This window comes from Dipodomys merriami, unplaced genomic scaffold, assembly GCF_024711535.1.
Source record: "Dipodomys merriami isolate MVZ:Mamm:240054 unplaced genomic scaffold, mDipMer1.0.p SCAF_3, whole genome shotgun sequence".
Taxonomy (NCBI): Eukaryota; Metazoa; Chordata; class Mammalia; order Rodentia; family Heteromyidae; genus Dipodomys; species Dipodomys merriami.
The window spans coordinates 90,900,818-90,924,088 of NW_027204492.1; the positions used below are offsets into that span (position 1 = coordinate 90,900,818).

General features: G+C 38.1%; 1 pseudogene; it reads right to left on the reverse strand.

The window, feature by feature from the left end:
- Positions 1-23,271, reverse strand: part of LOC138839902 (large ribosomal subunit protein uL23-like) — a 111,219-nt pseudogene that overhangs the window by 87,036 nt on the left and 912 nt on the right.

Sequence of the window (23,271 nt, forward strand, 5' to 3'; positions counted from 1 at the left end):
GTCTGTCCAAGCAAAGACCAGACATATAATAAAGTATATAAAATCTTCAATTGAAGACTAAACTAGATTAGAGATTCCTAATCTTTTCTCCACTCAAGGAATATGACATTCACAGGTGTAATACATTCCTGGAGGCATAATCAGGTCTATGTATAGTTCCTTGGCAGGAATCTACTTTTATCTCTCTTGCTGTGATAGTGTGTCAAAGCTAGATTTCAAAGAGAGTAAAATTAATATTTCAATAACCATGAATTCATTCCATTCAGATATACGGGTGCAAAGAGTGACCAACATAGTAATATAGATAGAAGTATATTATAGACATAGCTCTCATAGATTCAATTACAGTAGAAGAAAATAGCATTGGGAACAAAATAAATATACCATAAATAATGAAAAAAAGTGGATATGAGCCAGGCACCAGTGCCTAATATCTTTAATCGTAGTATTAAGGAGGCTGAGATCTGAGGATCTCAGTTCAAAGCCAGATGGGGTAGGAAAGTCTATGGAACTCTTATCTGTAATCAGCAAAAAGCCAGAGTGGGGCTGAGGCTCAAGTGGTAGAGTACTAGCCTGGAGGAAAAAAAGCTAAGGGACAGCACCCAGGCTCTGAATTCAAACCTCAGTATTGGTACCAAAGAAATGAGATGTCTCAAAACCACAAATAAAAAAGACAATACCGGAAAAGACAATACCAGGCATTGCATTAATGCAATGCTTAAGCCCAGTATTACTATTCAAATTGGGCTCCAGAGACTAGCACTACTGACCTTAGCCTGAGAACTTAGTAGACCTTTGGGCCCCACTTAAGCCTGCTGAAAGTGGAGCTGTGGCTCAAGTGGTAGAACACTAGTCTTGAGCAAAAAAAAAGCTTAGGGACAGTGCCCAAGCCCTGAGTTCAAGCCCCAGGACTGACAGGTGCATGTATGCTTGCACGCATGTGCACACACACACACACACACACACACACACACACACACACTCACATACTCTCACACACACACTCAAGACAAAACCAGATATGATATAGGTACCTGCAATTAGGTTTGATCATGTTCCCTGCTTTGATGCCTCTCAAAGTTTGAACAAACTTGCATACATATAGCACTGGCATACTACCAAAGGAAACAGCTATTTTCTGGAGAACAGGTGATATACTAGGCATTAAGTTGATGACATATTGTTTCCACACAAACCTACGATTCACTGCTCTAACTTCTAAGATTCCACGCATTAGTGGCGACAGTTTTGAATTTGTTTCCATCTTTATACCTATCCTCATCTTCAGGACTTTTAGGCTATATCTAAAGATCTGTTAGAAATGAAACCATAAAAATCAACTGGTACCATAATTTGAAAGACAAGAGGGTTTTCAAATGTTTCATTATGCTGTCAGGAAAAATAAGAAAGGAAAAGCAGTGCTTTTAAGTGTTTGATACTTTATGGTAGCTTTCTAATGCATGACTCCTTATTTGCAGTGTAATCTCAGGCTCAGTTTTGCAGTACTATATTACTTATGCATGGATGTCATACTAATGACTTTTTCTTCCTGTAGTTTAGGACCAGATTGGAGCTGACCTTTCTCTACAACAGGTTCCTTGATGAAGAGACAACGAGAGGGACTTGTTTCTTTGTGAAAAGATTGGGTCACTAATCAAAGAAATCTACTGAAAAGTAATAAATGCCATTATATGCCAAATCTCACTTTCTTCCTGTCTCTTTGCTTTTCTCTAACTTTTCTTTAAAGGAAAATTTTCATGACACCTTTGAAAATGTTACCAGCTTAATCTTAAATTCATACAAATGGATTCTTCTATTTTTCTTAGACTATTGTCTTCTCTACGGTCCTTTACTGTTTTGTTTAAATGCCCATGTATCTCAGTTCCTTGCTGATGCTTGGAGGGGAAAATGTCATCTTAATAATAATCATAAGTGGCCCAAGAGCTATTTCTCATTAGGTGATGACAGGCCCTGTCATACTCAATACTTTCCCCAGGAAAAAGTAGAAGGAAAAAAAACAAGATTTAAAAATATATTTGGAGCTATGGCTGGGAGAAATAGGAAATGGAATAATTTAGGGCATGAATGACCCTAATAAGACTTAAACAATAGAGACAAAGATATACTGCCTGATCCCTGAAGTAATATTCTGTTTTGTCCCTTTTAAGTGCATATTTTTCAAAAAGATGGATGATAAAATATCAGTTTGAGCACAATTATCTAAAGAAAACATTTTACGTTGTGATGGGGGCTTATTTCTTTGAGGAATCGTTTTCTATTCACTGCAGGAGGATTTTCTATTAGGGCTAAAACAGCCATCAGTTGCAATGCCCAGAAATAATTACTGTTTGATGGATGCAGCTGCATCAGTCCTGCTGTTTATTAATGAGAGTATTGGTCCAGCCTGTATTTTGTACATCATGAAGTACTAAGAAAATGAAAGACCTCAGGACATACGAAGCACAATCCCTACCTATGAGGTTCTTTCTTTCACAGGTACAACTGGGGTCTCTGAAAACTAGGCCATGAAGTTAGACCATTGAGATTGAATGCTGTTGGATCAAACATGCTTGCACAATTACGGCCAGACCATTTATGAGATAGAATGAGACTTCAGGGATGTTAAGAACATCACAATATCAAAATAAATGTCCTACAACTATTATCACATGCCTTAAAGTCCACTACTATGCTCTTCTATTACATATTCTTAGAACTATGTGACCTACTGTAATGATAATCCCACAGGGAAAACTATCATATTAATTAGTGTTAATATAATTGGGATTTGACCAGCATCTAATCTGCAATCAGTTGCCTCTCTCAAGAAATTTTAAGACGAAGGAAGGAAAGACAAACATGTTCAATCCAGGACTAAAATATCTGAATGATTAAATGCCAGAAAAACTAACTATTCTCTGTGCCTGGAATTAGCATGTCCTGGATTATAAATAGTTATAGTGCAGCTTGGAAATGTTATGCCAATAATTTCACAGTAAAGGGACCATGTGTGACAATTCAATAACAGGGGACTTGTGTAACCACTAACATCAGATAATTTAAGCCATATGTATCAGATAATGTGAAGCTCATCCACAAATAAAAGAAAAAATGATAATGGAGTATGTTAGATAGAAAAGAGGTACAAAGTATGGTCATGAAGAGAAGGGCAGATAAATAAAGGGGAGAAAGGGAATGAATTCAATGTACATCCTACAAAATTAAGAAAAGTGAGGGAAGGGGCAAGTTGAGAAGGATGAGTGAGAATGTTAAAAGGGGTGACATTGATCAAGATGCATTGCATATTTTCATATTCTGCTTTCAAAAATGGCATCCTATGTACAACAACTTAAAGATTGTGTGTGTGTTTGTGTGTGTGTGTGTGTATGTGTGTTCTTCTCACCTAAAAGGAATCTGGGACTAAGCAAAAGAGGATTGAAAAATAGCAGCCCAACATTGTCATCATCAGGGACAAAGGTTCCTATATTCTCTTTGACATTCTAATTTGAGGCTCCTATTTAAATTTTTTTTTGTGTGAAAGTCCTGGGGCTAGGACTCAGAGCCTGGGTGTTGTCCCTGGGCTTTATTATACAAGACTAGTACCCTACCACTTGAGCTACAACTCTATTTCTGGCTTGGAGATGAGTCTCATGGACTTCCCTCCTCAGGCTGGCTTCAAACTATGATCTTCAGATCTCAGCCTCCTGAGTAGCTAGGATGACAGGCTTGAGCCCCGGATACCTGGTGATCCTCCTAATTTTAAAGCACACAGTAGTCTAAGGTGACTTTTAGAGCGCGTGTTTCATCTCATGGTAGATAAGGATCAGAGATAAAATAGATAACAAAATATCACACTTCCCAGCTGAGTTAGCTCCTTATAAAGACTCTGTCCCACTTGAGACATTTTGGACAGAATTTAATTTCATAGCCACACATGTAAAGACGACTGGTGCATGCAATAGTTTATTTTTCTGAGTGACAACATGTCCATCTATAAATCAGTATTCTAAAACTGGGAGGAGGGCTGGGAAGGTGGCTCAGTGGTAGAGTGTTTGCCTTGCGTACTTGAGGCCCTGGGTTCAATTCCTCAGCACCACATAAACAAAAAAATCCAGAAGTTGTGCTGTAGCTCAAGTTGTAGAGCACTAGCCTTGAGTTGAAGAACTGAGGGACAGCATCCAGGCCCAGAGTTCAGGCCCCACGACCAACAGGGAAAAAAAAAGTTCCTGTTTTGCTGGGCGCTGGTGGTTCATGCCTATAATTCTAGCTACTCAGGAGGCTGAGATCTAAGGATCATGGTTGAAAGCCAGCCCGAACAAGAAAGTCTGTGAAACTCTTATCTCCAATAAACCACCAGAAAACCGGAAGTGGCATTGTAGCTCAAGTTGTAGAGCACTAGCCTTGAGCTGAAGAGCTGAGGGACAGGGCTCAGGCCCAGAGTTCAGGCCCCACAACTGACAAAAATAAAAATAAAAAAATAAAAAATATAACTGGGAGGATGCATGGAGATTAGGAAGGAATGTTTTATATATATATATATATATATATATATATATATATATATATATATATATATATATATATATATATATACACACACACACACACACATATTTGTTTGTGTTTTCAGTTGAACTAATTTATAACAACTGTTTATCCTGGGTTCTTTTTATAATCTCCCTTGGGAGAATCAGCACTTAAAACCATGGGTGGGCGTTGAAGACCAAAACTCATCCAAGAGCCCAGAACTTCATAGTTTATGATCTACCTTCTTATTTTGTCTCATGCAACTTATTTCAGAACTAAAATATTGTTTCTTGTTACAGATTAATAAATTGAAGCTCAGAGGGGTTGTGACACTTGCTTAAGGTATCTCAGTTTGGATATGAACCCAGTGGTGCTTGCCCTACCCCACTGAGGCAGTCTCTCAATCGTTACTGGACTCCTGATACTCTTAAACAAGGATAATCAATATTTCTGGCGTAATCAAGTCTTCCCAGCTAAGAAAAATGGATTCTGCCTTTGAGGAATGATTATTCATTCCCTGCATTGGTAGTCAACAACAGACAGCAAATCTGAATGGACACTAGCGAATCACCTTTCCATGTTCTTTCACTTTTCTTTCTACTTGTTCACTCACCTTAAGTAGTTATACATTGGATTTAACAAAGACCAATAGTCCCTTCATGTCTATAGTTGTAAAAGGAGTCAACATGATCCTGTTACTAGTGAAGTAAGGGAAAGACTAGTAAGTCACCTTGTTTTCACAGCCATCCTGGCACCTAATCAGGTGATAGGGGCTCTTCACCCAGCTTCAAGAGTCTAGAGGTGAGACAAGCCATCCTTTGAATTGCATGTATACCATGTTGTTTAGAGAAATCCTGCTCCTGGTGCCTTTGTTTATGTTGGGGCCATGTCTCCACACCAACATGTGGTTTTTGTTGTAAGCTCTGTTCTGAGCTTCTGATCTCTGAGACAGGAGTCCACCATGCAGTTGCTGGCCTCCAATAAAGATTCCCAATTTGATCTCTCAAAATGTGGCTTCTCTGTTTTTTACTGACTGAATTTGTATCTGATTTACCTTACAACACTACAGTATGCTAGCAATCAACCCCTAAGACCACTTGTACTCAACTACCAGAAGATCAATTTCACCTTTCCTCTGCTTGAAGTCTTGTTCGTTGGACATTCTCTGGAAAGAGGAATCTTTTCCCATTAAAAGCCTAGTTCAAAAGTTACCTTCTAGCAGGCCACTGGTGGCTCATGCCTGTAAGCCCAGCTATTTGGAAGACTGAGACTGAGAAAATTATAGTTTGAGGCTAGCCTGAGCAGATAAATTCACAAGACTCCTTTCTTGACTGATTGTTCAGTATGATGGTATGTCTGCTATTCTAGCTATGTGGGAGGTGTGATCAAGAGGGCTATGATTCCAAGCCATCCATGGGAGAAAAGACCATGAGAATAACTCAAGGGAAAAAGGCTGGGTGTGGTTATATGCTCCTATCATCTAGCCACTAACGAGAAGCCTAAAATAAGTGATAATATTCCAAGCAAATACCCAGGTAGTAAGTGAGAACCTATCTCCAAAATAACCAATGCTAAAAAGACTAGAGGTATGGCTCAGCAGTAAAGCATCTGTGTAGAAAGTACAAGACCCTGAAGTTGATGTTAGGCAAAATTAACTCCAAGATAAGGACTCAAATGCTTTCTTTTCTTTCTTGCAATTATTTCTAACATATTTATAAGATGATTTCTTTGTTGCTTTGTATGTCCCTCCCCCACGGTATAACCCCTGCTTTCACTGTATTTGATGTTGATATAATTTGTGGAGGGGAAGGGAAAAAACATTGTTTAAATAGGGATACAGATGGACCCATTGCAACAATGAGATGTACAAGACGTTTTGTCAAAAACGAACTTTACAACTTTGGCCAGGTGTAGGGCGGTGGGGTATGTGGGGAAGGGGGAAGGGGGGAAGGGGGAAAGATGGAAAGGGATGGGAAGGGGAAACAAAGGACGAGGCTACAATGCTTGATAAGAAATGTACTCATTACCTTGCCCATGTAATTGTGACCCCTCTGTATGATATTTTCACAATATAAATAAAAATAAAAAAGAAAGAAAAAAAACTCCAGTATCTCTAAATAAAAGTCATCTCTTATACAAGGCCTTCAGAGTACCCCTGGGCAGAATGAATTTCTCTCCCTTGAACGTCTGGCCTCATCTAGCTTTTATTTTTCCTGACAGTAAGGAATGTTGTCTCTTGATGTGATCTGGACTTGTATAGGCCACCTGCCAGATGGTTCTCAATTTAATCCCTGGTCAAAGAATAACAGCACCCAGGAACTTGCTAGAAATAACCCAGTCAGACTTTCCAAGTAAGTCACTGGGGGGGAATGGAGACGCAGATATTTACACTTTAGCAAGGGGATTTGGATGACACATTGAAGTTTGAGATCCACTGTTGCACTCTCTTTGACTCCTTCCTTTCTGACAGTGTCTGAGTGGCTGCCATGAACTTTTTATTGCTAGCTCTATTTAAACATAACCAACACATAGGCAGGCTTCGAAAGAATGAGATTTTGCTCCTTAGGTTTACCTCTGCTTATTAGAACTGAAATGTGTTAACCTTGCTCACTGAAATGGTTGTCAGTAAGGAAGAAAACTCTGTCGCATTATATCAGGAAGAATAAAATGCCAGCTGACACTCTTTGCATGTGGTCGTCACAAATACTATAAATCATTGACTAGAGTTTGGTGACAGCTTTCCTGCCCCACCTCCTGGCAAACAACATCTTGTTAGTGAATCATGGAGATGCTAACAATATATTTACTGCATCTTCTGAGAGATCCATGGATTCTATGAGTTATTTTTCTTTTCACATGTGAAACATCATAAAAGGAAGACTTGCAGCATTTCATTTAGTTACTATTATATTCTTGTGCTGTTTTTATAATGCTCTTTGTAAAAAATATAGATATATGATAACAAGAAAATTTGTTTCCTGAATAGAACAGATCATACATGGCATTCTATCTCTCAGCATGGTTTTTCTCCCTTGCTGTATTTGTACACATGGGAAATAATCCTGTCTATAATGTCATCTTTAAAGGGTGGCCTCAAGGAATCTCAGTATTGTTGGCAAAATTGAATTTTGCTGCTCTGGATTGCATTATTGCTTTTCAAATTTGACTATGGCTCATCCAGAACTAGAAAATGTGGTCAGCCGGCCTATTGATTTTTTGCCTCCAAAACTTTTCTCTTTATGCCTCAAGCTAAACTGACACCTCATATTTTAACTTGCTACTCATGAGATACAAGCTTCAGGTTTGTAATCCTTCTGAAAACTGGTACTTTTGCTGCTTTTTCTTCTTTCAAAGTGCCAGTACCACTGGAAAATGATGCGGGGCAAGTAGGCAGAGATGAGGAAGGGATTGGACCTGAATCAGTGTACTCATAGAACTATTTGATTTGAATATGCGTCACATCTCAGTGGGATTTGTGAAAAATAGTAGAGTGATCTGCTGTAAATGTTTTAGAAGACCTGTATTCTAGCAGTTTTTCTCTGGAAGGACTTCTCCACAAGTCCTCAACTATCTAAGCTAGACAATAAGCAGCTTGAATGACATGGCTTTTAAATCAAATAATTTCTCTCTCTCTACTAGCATCCTTTTCTCTCTCTCTCTTAATCTCTCTTTCTCTTTCTCTTTCTCTGTATGTTGTATGTGTGTGTGTATCTTTGTGTCTATATCTGTGTGTGTGCTTATGTCTGTATCTAGCTATTTATTTATTGCAATAGAGAGTTGAAACCCAGGGTTTTGTGCATGGTAGTCAAATGCTCTATCATGCTCCCTAACTCCAAATAACACATTATAGAATCTAAATTTACTTATGTATGTATATATGTGTGTATATATATATATATATATATATATGTGTGTGTGTGTGTGTGTGTGTGTGTGTGTGTGTGTGTGTGTGTGTGTATATATATATATATATAACAAAGCATCTTCTATTTTATAAATGGCTCCTCCCTTGACAAGTCAAATGGATTGTAAGAGAATGATTTGCCTAAGCATGAAATATGTTTTTAAATGTTTAACTTAAGTTTTAATTGTTATATAGCAATTATATATACTTTGGGGTATAATACGAATTATCACTACATTTATACCATATGTGATGGTCAAACACATCTGTAGGGAGGCAAGGCGGGAAAGTATTCATCAAATTCCTGTCAATAAAATCCTTGTCATCCAGGATTCAACACTGCTATATGATGAAGGAGCTGGAAAAACTGGAATCCATAGAACATTCCTCAATATAATAAAGGCTGTGTATGACAAATCTACAGCCAGCATTATACTTAATGATGAAAAGCTGAAACCATTTCCTCTAAAATGAAGAACAAGACTAGGATGTCCACTCTTTCCACTTCTCTTCAACTTAGTATTAGAATGCTAAGCTACAGCAATAAGACAAGATGCAAACATAAGGGGATCCAAATAAGGAAAAATGAAGTAAAACTTTCTTTGCAGATGACATGATCTTGTATTTAAAGAATCCCATAGACTCCACTCCCAAGTTACTCCTGCTGATTCAAAACTTTGGCAAAGTAGCAAGGTATAAAATTAACCCTCAAAAATACATGGCTTTTCTGTATGCCAACAATCAGAAAAGTGTGGCTGAAATCAGGAAAGCAACTCCTTTTGTAATAGCTCCACAAAAAAATAAAATATCTCTGAGTTAACTAAAGAATAAAAGGATCTCTATCATGAAAACTTTAAAAACCTAAAGAAGGAAATTAAAGCAGTCCCATGCTCCTGGATTGGGAGGAATAACATCGTAAAAATGGCGGTACTGCCAAAGGCTATCTACAAATTCAATGCGATATCTATAAATAATCCAACCTCATTCTTCAAGGAAACAGAAGAAGCAACACAAAAATTCATATGGAACAATAAAAGACCCCAAACAGCAAAAAACAGTCCTTAGCAGAAAGAACAGTACTGGAGGAATATCCATAGCAAATTTCAAACTCTACTACAAAGCCATAGTAATCAAAACAGCTTGGTCCTGGCACAAGAACAGACCTGAGGACCAATGGAATGGAAACGAAGACCCAGAAATGGACCTACAGACCTATAGCCACCTAATCTTCGATAAGAGTGCTAAAAACATAGAATAGAAGAAAGACAGCCTCTTCAGTAAATGGTCCTAGCAAAATTGGTAAAACACCTGTAGAACACTAAAGCTACATCCTTTTATATCACCGTGCACCAGAATCAACTCTAAATGCATCAAAGACCTCAAAGTCAAAGCAGACATCCTTAAAACATTACAGGAAGGAATAGGAGAAACTGCAGGTCTCCTTGGCACAGGCCGAAATTTTCTTTTTTGTTATTATTTTTATTGTGAAAATACTGTACAGAGGGGTTACAATTACATGGGCAAGGTAATGAGTACATTTCTTATCAAGCATTGTAACCTCCTCCTTTGTTTCCCCTTCCCTTTCCATCTCCCACCCCCCACTCCCCCTACACCCCCCCTACCCCCCATTCCCACCTCCCACCAAAATTGTAAAGTTCGTTTTTTGACATGACATCTTGTACATCTCATTGTTGCAATGGGTCCACTTGTATCCCTATTTAAACTATTTGTTTTTTCCCTTCCCCTCCACAAATTATACCAACATCAAATACAGTGAAAGCAGGGGTTATACCGTGGGGGAGGGACATACAAAGTAACAAAGAAATCATCTTATAAATACATTAGAAACAGTTGCAAGAAAGAAAAAAATATTTGAATATTTATCTTGGGGTTCATTTCACCTAACATCAACTTATCTGACCTTTTCTGCTTGACTCAGACATATACTAGTTATTGCAAATTAGGGAAACCATGGGACCTATGTTTCTTTGGGCCTGGCTTACTTCACTTAATAGAATTTTTTCCAAGTCTTTCCATTTCCTAACAAATGGGGCAATGTCATTCTTTCTGATGGAGGCATAGAATTCCAGTGTGTACATATACCACATTTTCTTGATCCATTCATCTATACTGAGGGGCATCTGGGTTGGTTCCATATCTTAGCTATGGTAAATAATGCTGTGCAATAAATACCATTCTGCTGTTAGCTTTAGTATGATTTTGTTTGTAATCATTTGGGTAAATGTCCAAAAGTGGGATTGCTGGGTCATAGGGGAGCTCTATGTGGAGCCTTTTGTGGAACCTCCATACTACCTTCCAAAATGGTTGAACAAGTTTACACTCCCACCAACAGTGCAGTAAGGTTCCCTTCTGTCCACATCCCCTCCAGCATCTGTTGTTATTAGAGTTCTTGATTATAGCCGTTCTTACTGGGGTGAGGTGGTATCTCAATGTTGTTTTGATTTGCATTTCTTTTATGGCTAGGGAGGTTGAGCATTTCTTCATGTGTCTATTGGCCATCCTTCTTTACTCTTCAGAGAAGTTTCTCTTTAAATCTTTTTTTTTGGGGGGGGGTGTCCGGTCTTGGACTTGAACTCGGGGCCTGGGTGCTGTCCCTCAGCTCTTCAGCTCAAGGCTAGCGCTCTACTAAGTGAGCCATTGCATCACTTCCGGTTTTTTTCTGCTTATGTGGTGATGAGGAATTGAACCTAGGACCTCATGCATGCACGGCAAGTGCTCTACCACTGAGCCACCTTCCCAGCCCTCTCTTTAAGTCTTTAGCCCACTTATTTATTGGGCAGTTGTTTCTTTGAGGATTTGTTGTTAGGGGATTTAACTTTTTTGAGTTCCAGGTATATTTTAGATATGAGACCCTTGTCCATTGTATGGCTAGTGAAGATCTTCTCCCTATCTATGAGCTTTCTATTGATCTTGCTAGCTATGTCCTTTGCCTTGCAGAAGCTCTGCAATTTCATGCAATCCCATTTCTCCAACCTCTCTTTGATTTGTTGTGTTTCTGGGTCTCTATTAAGAAATTTCGGCCTGTGCCAAGGAGACCTAGGGTTTCTCCTATTCCATCCTGTAATGTTTTCAGAGTGATTGCTTTGACTCTGAGGTCTTTGATCCATTTGGAGTTGATTCTGGTGCAGGGTGATATATAAGGATCTAGCTTTAGTTTTCTACAAGTGATTAACCACCAAAATTTTCTTAATAGAGACCCAGAAACACAACAAATCAAAGAAAACTTGGACAAATGGGATTGCATGAAACTGCGGAGCTTCTCCATGGCAAAGGACATAGTTAGCAAGATCAATAGAAAGCCCACGGATTGGGAGAAGATACTCACTATCTATAAAACAGACAAGGACCTCATATCTAAAATATACTTAGAACTCAAAAAAACTAAATAATCCACCACCAACAAATCCTCAAAGAAACAACTGTCCAATAAATAAGTGGGCTAAAGACTTACAGAGAAACTTCTCTGAAGAGGAAATAAGAATGGCCAATAGACACATGAAGAAATGCTCAACCTCCCTAGCATAAAAGAAATGCAAATCAAAACAACATTGAGATACCACCTCACCCCAGTTAGAATGGCTATAATCAAGAACTCTAATAACAACAGATGCTGTAGGGGATGTGGACAGAAGGGAATCTTACTGCATTGTTGGTGGGAGTGTAAACTTGTTCAACCACTTTGGAAAGTAGTATGAAGGTTCCTCAAAAGACTCCACATAGAGCTCCCTATGACCCAGCAATCCCACTTTTGGGCATTTACCCCAATGTTCACAAACAAGACCACACTAAAGCTACCAGCACAACTATGTTTATTGCAGCATTATTTACCATGGCTAAGATATGGAACCAACCCAGATGCCCCTCAGTAGATGAATGGATCAAGAAAATGTGGTATATTTATACAATGGAATTCTATGCCTCCATCAGAAAGAATGACATCTCCCCATTTGTTAGAAAATGGAAAGACTTGGAAAAAATTTTATTAAGTGAAGTAAACCAGGCCCAAAGAAACATAGATCTCCAAGTTTTTCCATTTCCTAACAAATGGTGCAATGTCATTCTTTCTGATAGAGGCATAGACTTCCATTGTGTATATATACCACATTTTAATTAAATTAAGTGAAGTAAGCCAGGCCCAAAGAAACATAGGTCCCATGGTTTCCCTTATTTGTAATATCTAGTATATGTATGAGTCAAGCAGAAAAGGTCAGATAATGTGATGTCAGGAAAATGAACCCTTAGATGTGTATTTTTTTTTTTTTTGGGTCCGGTTGTGGGGCCTGAACTCTGGGCCTGGGCGCTGTCCCTCAGCTCTTCAGCTCAAGGCTAGCGCTCTACCACTTGAGCCACAGCGCCACTTCCGGCTTTTTTCTTTTTGCTTATATGGTGCTGAGGAATCGAACCCAGGGCCTCAGGCTTGCAAGGCAAGCGCTCTACCACTGAGCCACCTTCCCAGCCCCAGATGTGTATTTTAATGTTTTTTTCTTTCATGCATGTGTTTCTAATGCATTTATAAGATTATCTCTTTGTTGCTTTGTATGTCTCTCCTCCACAGTATAACCCCTGCTTTTACTATATTTGATGTCAGTATAACTTGTGGAGGAGATGGGGAAAAACCAGTTGTTTAAGGATACAGGTGGACCTGTTGCAACAATGAGAAGTACAAGTTGTCATGTCCAAAACGAGCTTTACAACATCGGTGGGGGGGGGGAAGGGGGGGAAGAGAAGGATTGGGATTGGGGGGGAGGGGGGAGGCTGGGAAGGGATGTGAAGGGTAAACAAAGGAGGAGGCTGCAATGCTTGGTAAGAAATGTATGCATTATCCTGCCCATGTAATTGTAACTCCTCTCTACAGTATGTTCACAAATAAAATAAAATTAAATTTAAAAAAAGAAAAAAGAATCATAGATCTCATGGTGTCCCTTATTTGCAATAACTAGTATAAGTCTGAGACAAGCAGAAAACCTCAAAAGCTATGTACATATGATCATATAAAAGGATGTTAAGTGAAATGAACCCCAAGATAGGGACACTCATGTTTTTTTCTTTCTTGCTATTGTTTTTTACGTATCTAAAATATACTATGTGATTTTTTTGTTTCTCTTGTATGTTCTTCCCCCCACGGTATAACCTCTGTTTTTACTGTATTTGATTCTGGTGCCCTGCATCTTGTATATACACTTCTTTAATTTGAGAAGGGGAAGGGAAATACCAAAATGTTGAAATAAGGATACAGTCTGACCCATTGTATCTATGAGATTTACAAGATACTATGTTGAAAAAGAACTTTACAACTTGGGTGGGAAGGGAGGAGTTTGGGAGGGAAGGGTTAGTCAGGGAAAAAAAGGAGGAGGTAACAAAGCTTGGTAGGAAATGTACTCATTACCTTACTCGTGTAACTCTAACCACTCTTTACAGTATTTTTACAATATAAAACATATAAAAATGCTTGTCATCGATCACCCAGAAATTGGGCTTCATGCCCTTCCTGTAGTCTAAGATGAGACAAAACAATGTTTTGGTTGTCATCTTTTATTTTTCCCAGTCCTAGTGACTGAACTCAGGGTCTGAGTGCTATCCCTGAGCTTCTTTGCTCAAGGCTAGCACTCTACCACTTGAGCCACAGTGCCACTTCCAGTTTTTTTCTGTTTATGTGGTACTGAGGAATCGAACCTAGGGCTTCATGCATGCTAGGCAAGCACTCTACCATTACGCCAATTTCCTAGCCCTGATTGTCATCTTTAATTATTTTGTTTCTGAGAAGTAGTTGCACCCCAAAGTGTATGAAAATTACCATTAATTAATTGTACAGGCTAGTTGTAATATTTTTTATTCAAGCATTAAAATATGGAGAATTTCTTCTGATGGTTTTACATCTGTCTTTTACAATAGTATCACAATAGAGAAATAACTTTTCAATGGGGAAGATTGCCTGTAGCTCCAATTGCCTTTGATTAGGAGGGATAATCACAAGCTCAAAAGAGTAACAGATTTGAAGTCAGTTAAAAATCAGAGTAATAAAAAAATCCTGTCAATGATTTATAGATGTGTGACTACCTTTTTACAGAGATAGAAGAAAACTGCTTACAAAGTCCTCACACAGTCATTGTAAAACCTATTTTCTGCTATCACTGACATTACTTTCTAACTCCAGAAAGACATGCCCACTGATAACATTGTTTCCTTTCTTTAACTTTACAAAAAGAGATTACCCCCTTAGAAAGAGAGAGAGTTGAAATTTCTTGTAAACAGTAGAACTTCTCACTGATGAAATTATTCTCTCCATAAAAGGAGGTCTCTCTTTTTGGGATTCCCAGTTATAAGGTGAGAAGCCATTTCTTTCACCACACACTTCCAACCCTGATGCACTTCCTCATCACAGGCCAAAAGCAATGGGATCAACCAACCATAGACTTCAACATTTAAAACTGTAATTCAAGGTAGGTGCTGGTGGCTCACACATGCAATCCTAGCTACTCAGGATTCTGAGCTCTGAGAATCACAGTTCCAAGCCAGCCCGGGCAGGAAAGTCTGTGAATGTTTTATCTCTAATTATCCACCAAAAAAAGCCAAAAGTCCAGTGGTGGCTCAAGTGATAACCAGTTTTGAGCACAAAAGCTCAGGGATAGCGCCCAAGGTCTCTCTCTCTCTCTCTCTCTCTCTCTCTCTCTCTCTCTCTCTCTCTCTCTCTCTCTCTCTCTCTCTCTCTCTCTCTCTCTCTCTCACACACACACACACACACACACACACACACACACGATATCTATTAGTCAAATAATCTTTTTTTCTTTTTATAAGCTGATTATCTTGGGTAGTAGAAACTAACACAAACACCTACATAGGTTTTTATTTATTTAAAAACTATAACAGAACAACAGATATTCTTAGATAGATTTACCACATATTAACCTACTAAAGACCACTAAAGCACAGGTTCATTTTTCTATACTCTAAATGAAAGTTCTCCTACTAGAAATATACTAGATGAATACAAAACATGTATTAAAATAAGGAATTTCTAGGCCTGCATCTGCACTACATAAAATATGTCACTGACTAGGGAAGTTTTAGTATTCTACTACATGTGTGTGAGTGTGCAGTGTAAGAGGATGAGAGAGAGGGAGAGAAGGAAAGAGGAAAGGAGGGGACATCAGACATCTGTTCTCAACTCTTGTGATAGGGCAATAGCAGTGAATAACTGAATGGTATAAAGTGGTATGTTGGAAAGATGGCTGATTTTTGATAACTTATACTTGTAGTAGTTAAGCCTATCCTTCCGTGTTTAGACTGAGAATTTTTTGATGATAGCCAGGCACTGTTGGCTCAGATTTGTAATCCTAGCTACTCAGGAGATTGAAATCTGAGGATGGCAATTCAAAGCCAGCCCAGACAGAAAAGTCTGTGAGACTTTTATTTCCAATTAAGTACCAAAAAAGCTGGAAGTGGATCTGTTTGTCAAGTGGTAGAGTGCTAGCCTTAAGCAAAACAAGGCTCAGGGAAAGCATCAAGGCTCTGAGTTCTAGCGCCACAAACTACAAAACAACAACAACAACAACAAACAAACGTTTGTTTGGATTTTTTTTACAAAACAAACTTTCAGCTGGGTGACAGAGGCTCTAATACTAGCTATTTGGGAGCCTGAGATCTGAGGATTGTGGTTCAAAACCTGCCCTGGCAAGAAACTCCATGAGATTCTTATCTTCAACAACTACTTAGAAAAAAACTGGAAGTGGTGCTGTGGCTCAAGACATAAAATGTTCACCTGAGCAAAGAAGCTCAGAGACAGTGCCCAGGCCCAGAATTCAAGGCCCAAGACTGGCAAAAAATAAAATAAAATAAATAAATAAATACTCTCATTCTTAACAAGTGGTAGGTGAAAGGTATTATTATTATTGGTGGTGGTGGTCATGGGCTTGAACTCTGGACCTGGGTACTGCCCCTCAGCTCTTTAGCTCAAGGCTAGCACTCTACCACTTGAGCTACAGCTGCACTTCCAGTTTTCTGGTGGTTTATTGTAGATAAGAGTTTCATGGACTTTCCTGCCCAGGCTGGCTTTGAACCTCGATCCTCAGATCTCAGCCTCCTGAGTAGCTAGGACTACAGGTGTGAGCCACCGGTGCCCAGCTGAAAGGTATTACTTTTAAAATCTGTATTGCCTAGGGATTTTGTTCTTAAATGACTTTGATTGTGACCAATTGGTCACAAAACACACGGCTCATACAGTATACTAAATTGCCATTGTGTCACTGAATGATGAGCTCTTATCATAGAAAACTTGTTGGATGGCTGTCTCATTCTATATTAAGCAGCTTGTGTATTCAGATCACAGTGTGTGGGAGTTAGTGCTGTGCATACACAAAAGTAAAATTCCAGTGTACTGAAATTCTCATCTCTTAAACACCCTGTTTTCATCTAAACATGTACAAACCTGCTGTGCCTACTAGCCAGGAAGACAAACTATGTGTGTGTGCTGCTTTGAGATACCTTTGAATTAGATTTTTTCAGTTGCTGGGGCTTAAATTCAAGGCCTCAAACTCTTGCTTGGTTTTCTTGATCGTGGCTTGTGCTCTACCACTTGAATTATGACTACAGTCCAACTTTTTGCTGGTTAATTGGAGGTGAAGTCACTCAGACTTTTCTACCCACTCTGGCTTCATCCTTTATCCTCAGATCTCAGCCTCCTGAGTAACTAAGATTGTAAGTGTCATCACTAGTGCCCAGTGAAGTTTTGTTTTGTTTTGAAAAGTTTCTTCTGAATAATGGAGGTTTGGGGTTATTTTCTGCCTTACTGGTAGTTTTTCCTATAGCCTTGAATATCAGCTTTTGCATCCATGAAAGCTCTCGCCATACAATTCAGTATTTTTCAGACTAGGGTATTAGGGCATACTTTTTCTGGGATGAAAGATAGAGTTTTAAAGTAACTGCAGAATCCCTTCAGTTAGTTGGACTTTAAAGAATATAGGACAACTTGAACTTAAGGTGGTTAAGACTTTTGTAAAAGTTTTATGATTCTTTCATGCTTTGCTTTTGTGTTCTAAAATGCAGAAAGACCTTGAGGGAGAGAAGAGGAAGCAAAATGTTATCAGAAGGAAAAAACAAAACTTGTGAATGCTACCTGGAGGGGAAAATGTGAAACTGGATCTTAATTTCCTTTTTGTTTTTCAAAGAATGTTGCTGCCTGTGAAAAATGAGGCCTGTGAAGGACAAAAATGTTGCAAAGGCAGTCTTTGTAACACTTCCTAAATCCCACATATGTTCATGTGACGGACTGGACAAATTGAAACTTTAACTTATCTAGGGCCCCATTTTTCTCACCTCCCCCAAATTTCCTTATTATCTATTAGTTAATATTCATCCAATGATTACCTTTGACAGATGCACTACGTGCCAGACAGAGCATTATGTCATAATGATATAGACAGGTACAATAAAGATGGAGTCTGAAATGAGCAAAATAAGTATTCTGCTGTTTAAAAGCAAAACATTGTTCATGACATTTGCCATAGACCTTGAGAGAGAATCTTTTCAAAAGAAGACTATCTGTCACAATCGGTATAGGACTATAGCAATGGAGTCTTTCTTAAAAGTTTTGTTTAATGTTATTATAAAAGTAATGTACAGAGAAGTGAGAATTGATTAAATCAGATAATAAGTACATTTCTTTTTGGACAATGTCACGCCCTTCCTTCACTCTGCCAGCAATGGAATCTTGTGGGGGGGGGAGGGAATAAATTAGATTTGACTAATAGTCAAAAGATGCCTGATTAAAGTTTAGTCAGGTATCCCTATTTTTCAAGGAAAAGAGAAAGAGAGACACTGCTATTTCATTTAAGGCTTTCGCTCCCTTGGTGGAGGATTGCAAGATGGTAGAAGCAGCCAGGAAGGCATTTACTGAGAAGAAAACTGTTAGAATCTCCTCTTCCACTTGGGTTCTTGACAGTCTCCATCTTAAGCACTCAACAAGCATCTCTAGCCCCCAGCTGCATCAGTCAAATGCCCTCCATCCATACCAGAACTCCACCCTGCCCTTCACAAATTAAAGAGAGCTGTCCCTGGGGATTGGTCTGCATTCCCGACTTTTACACAGACCTGAACTCCACCCTGCCTATGTGCTGTCTTCAGTGACCAGCTGCTCATGGGGAGTACCTCCCACCTCTAGTCCTGGGACTGTATAAGGATGACCCTGAATAAAGACAGGTGCCATTTCTTCCTCTCCCATGAGGGAGATGGTCTTGTCAGCCCCACTGGCAATAAACCCCTTTGCTACATGTGACTGTGTCCATGTGTTCTTCTGGGATGAGTGCTTTCAAAAAAAATGCAGAGATTATTGGATGGAAATTCAGTTGTTTAGTCCAGCAAGTAAAGATTTCTAGATTTAAGGAAATTATTTACATAAGACATAGGATATTTGTTCCCTAGGAGAATTACTCAATAAAAAACTCTTTACAATAATCTGAGAAAACGTTGTCCTTTTAACAGAGACAAAACCAAATTGTAAATTTGTATTAGTAATTATCGAGCTCTTTAAAAAGAAAGGGAAAGAAAGTGGAGGTGTGACTGACAAGGTAGAGAGACAAACAAGAGCATGAGAGACTGAGCTCAAGCCCCAGTTACTGGACCCCAAAATTATGGCTGGATGCTAGCGGCTCACACCTGTAATTTTATAGCTATTTAGGAGGATGGGATCTGAGGAGTGCGGTTTAATCACAGAAAAGTCCATGAGTCTCTAATATCTAGCTACCCAACCAAAAGCTGAAGTGAATCTGTGGCCTAAGTGGCAGAGTGCCAGCCTTGAGAGAAAAAGCTGAAGAATAGCCCCAGCACCCTGAGTTCAAACCCTAGTATGGGGCAACAAAAAAAAGGGAAAAATCTTTCATAAATAAATCTGTCTGCTACTGATGCAGCAAAAAAGATGTGTGTTTATTTTCAATAACTAATATATGTCTGAGACAAGCAGAAAAGGTCAGATAAGTTGATGTTAGACAAAAATGAACCCCAAGATAAGGACTCAAATGATTTTTCTTTCTTGATATTGTTTCTAACATATTTATAAGGTGATTTTTTGTTGCTTTGTATGTCCCTCTCCCACGGTATAACCCCTGTTTTCACTGTATTTGATGTTGGTATAATTTGTGGAAGGGAAGGGAAAAAAGTTGTAAAGTTCGTTTTTCGACATAACGACTTGTACATCTCATTGTTGCAGTGGGTCCACCTGTATCCCGATTTAAACGATTTGTTTTTTCCCTTCCCCTCCACAAATTATACCAATATCAAATACAGTGAAAGCAGAGGTTACACCGTGGGGGAGGGACATACAAAGTAACAAAAAAATCATCTTATAAATCTCCAATAAACCACCAGAAAACCAGAAGAGGCACTGTGGCTCAAGTGGTAGAGCACTAGCCTTGAGATGAAGAGCTAAGCCCAGAGTTCGAGCCCCACGACCAACCAAATATATACATGTTTTGTGCATTTGTTTTGTTTTGGTTTAATCTATGGAATGTAGAAGTGGGAAAGAATAAAAATTCTGAAGTTAGAGGATATAGAAAAATAAAAGTACAATTGTTACAAATAAAGACATTGTTACAAATACAGACTTCACATATGAAATACTAATCACAACCCAAACCCAGATTTAAATTCTCAAAAATTGGCAGCACAAAAACAAAGCTCTCTCCCTGTATTGTGGCAATTTGAACATTCCCGGAAAATTATACCAGACTTTTAGAAAACAAATGTACAATAAAAGTGAATACACACACATGAAAAAAAAACCAACAACAGTAAACTTCAAGTAACTATGGCTTGCAAATGAAGATAAATTTAATGTTCAGATAATCTGATAAAATAAACATTTGGAAATGAAAAAAGGCTGTCCAATCTTAGTAGCTTGATCAAACATAAAATACCTTCGCTACAAACCTTCTGCATTTTCCTTATATCCACTCAGTGTTCAACCTATTCCTTTTTCTCTTATTGGGGAAAAACCAAAGTCATTTTATTTTAGGCTAAAATGACTGTCTTTTCCCCTTAATGAAAACATATTCTCCATAACTCATATATGTTTCCTTACTAAAAACATACCTTAGTTTCCTTGCAAATTTTACAAAGTTATTTCCCATTAACTTTATTATTTCTAGTAATTTAATGCCATATTTTTTCCTTTGGTGCCAGTCCTGGGGTTTGAACTCATGGCCTGTGCATTGTCCCTGAGCTTCTTTTGCTCAAGACTAGCACTTCTGGCTTTTTTTTTTTGGTATTTTATTGGAGATATGAGTCTCATGGACTTTTATGCTTGGGCTGGCTTCAAATCACATTCCTCAGACCTCAGCCTCCTGTGTAGATTGTATTGCAGGCATGAGCCACCAGTGCCCACTTTAATGTCATATTTTGATAAGAAATTTAAACTATCAATAACCCTTCCTTTACAGAGAAAACTAGGAAGTAGATAGTTGTGGTGTGTGTTGGAGATATCTATATTCAATGTAAGCAGACTAGTAAATTTTATGAATATATCATCTTACTTATTGGTATATAGTATTTCCTTATAAAACATTTTGTTATGTTTACTAATAGGTTCACGTATATTTTTATTTTCTCTATACATTTTATCAAGAAAAACTATATAAACTTAAACTTAAGTTTAGTAATTAGTGCTTAGTAGTTTGTCTTATGTAGAAGTGATTGGGATATGTTCTAAATGTCTATTACTTCTTTTAACTCAGTGGAACTTGAAGGTTTCACACTATAAAAAATTGGGAAACGTTTATGTGCATTTGCTGGTCTTGGGGCTTGAACTCAGGTCCTGGTACTGTACCTGGGTTTTTTCCATTCAAGGACAGAACTTTACTGCTTGAGCCACAGTTTTACTTCTGGCTTCTGGAGGGGATAATGGAAGATAAAAGTCTCATGTCCAGGATAGCTTGAAACCTTATCCTCAAACTTCAATCTTCAGATCTCAGCCTCCTGAGTAGCTAGGATTACAAACTCAGTCACTGGCTCAGCTTGGAAATTCTTTTTAAGCAGGCATATCATAATATCAAACAAGACTACAATATCATGTGAAGTTATTTTCCTAATAGCATTTGTTTTTTTGGGTGGTGTGAGAGTGTGTGTGTGTGTGTGTGTGTGTGTGTGTGTGTGTGTGTGTGTGTGTGTGTGTGTGTGTGTGTGTGTGTGTGTGTGTGTGTGTGTGTGTTTAACAGGATCTTACTGTGTGGCTCAGACTGGCCTTAAAATTGCCATCCTTTTGCCTCAGCCTTCCAAGCATTGGAATTACAAGCATATGCCACCATACCTAGATGGTCATTAGCTAGGCTTGCAGCCTTGTGATATCAGGCAAGCCTCACAAAAGCTAAACCTAAAAAATTTAAGTGTATGAGATTTTGTTTAACTGTTATACTTGCTATACATAAATAAGTAGCTACAGTGATTACTACATTATTACTTGTACATTTGTTCTTAATTTTTTGTAATTTTTATAATTTTGAATATTTGGCAGAGATACTAGTAAATGGGTAGAATAAAACATATACTCCTATTCTACTTAATGCTAATAAGACAGAAGGCATTTTCAGTTTTATTAAACCAAACTACTGTCAATCTAATTTACTGAAGACTCACCCAAGTCATGTGAAATTAAAAAGCATTTGCATTAGTTCCTCTCTTTCTGAAAGATTAAGAAATATATATTAGTTTTATTTATCTCTATACAAATTTGAGTAGACCATCTTTCATAGATTTTATAAATTAACTTGGTAATACCATCCAGTGAGAGAGAAATATCAAATATGTAAGATATATACACATTTATATGTACATATCTATAAACACATAGATGCAAACATAAATCTTATAATTTTAATTCTAGAATTTTGGCCACAAATCAGGCAACACAGTATTAAAAAACTCACTGGTTTATCTCCACTTTCTATATGTATCTGAACTGTGTTTCTAACCAAAAAAAGGGACAAATTGTTACTACTTGGAACCAATTTTTGTGGGCAAAGCCTCCAAATTTTTCTTTTGCTCTGTTGTGTAATCTTACACAAGTTTTCATCTAAAGAGACTGCAGGGGCATCAAGTAGATGTCTGATGTCTCCAAAGTCCATTTGAGGAAATAAAATATCCTGTTTCCAATTGGCCTTTTCTCTCCTTTAGATGGTTGCTTTCAAGGGTTTCTGAGTCTCTTGAGAGTCCTTAATGGTGCCAGGGACCTAAAATTGAAGTGACTGAGGGAGCTGAAGAACTGAAGTGGAAAAGATGAGATCTGGCAGGGGTAGTTAGACGGTTGGAGCAGATAAGAAAGAGAACATTCGAAAGGACTAATGGGAACTGAAAGGAAGACTGGAGGTAGTAAGAGTAAAAGGAGGAATTGAAGTTATGAGAAGGGAAACTAAGATGAACTACTTAGAAGAGCTCAGGTTCTCACAGATGAGTAGTTACAAATTATTCTAGCTCAGCAAAATCATACCTGCAAGAAAGGTAGAACTAAGGGTTGACCAACATTTAGTTAGCATGGATTTTGAGAAGTAAAGTTTCAGACAATTGAGAAGTTACTATGGGAGAAGTAGAATTAATTAGAAAGTTGTAACTCCCAGTTAAAAACCAAGCGAGGAAAGAGTTTACAGTCTAGGACATATATAAATATGCATATATACATGTATATATAAATATAAAAATATAAATATATACATATACATGTGTGTGTTTGTATTTGTATACATAGGGAGGGCCCAGTTCAAAGGTTTTGGTTATAGTCAGCACAAGAGATGATGGTTACTTGAAATAAGGTGAGAGTTTCTTTAAATGTGAAGGCC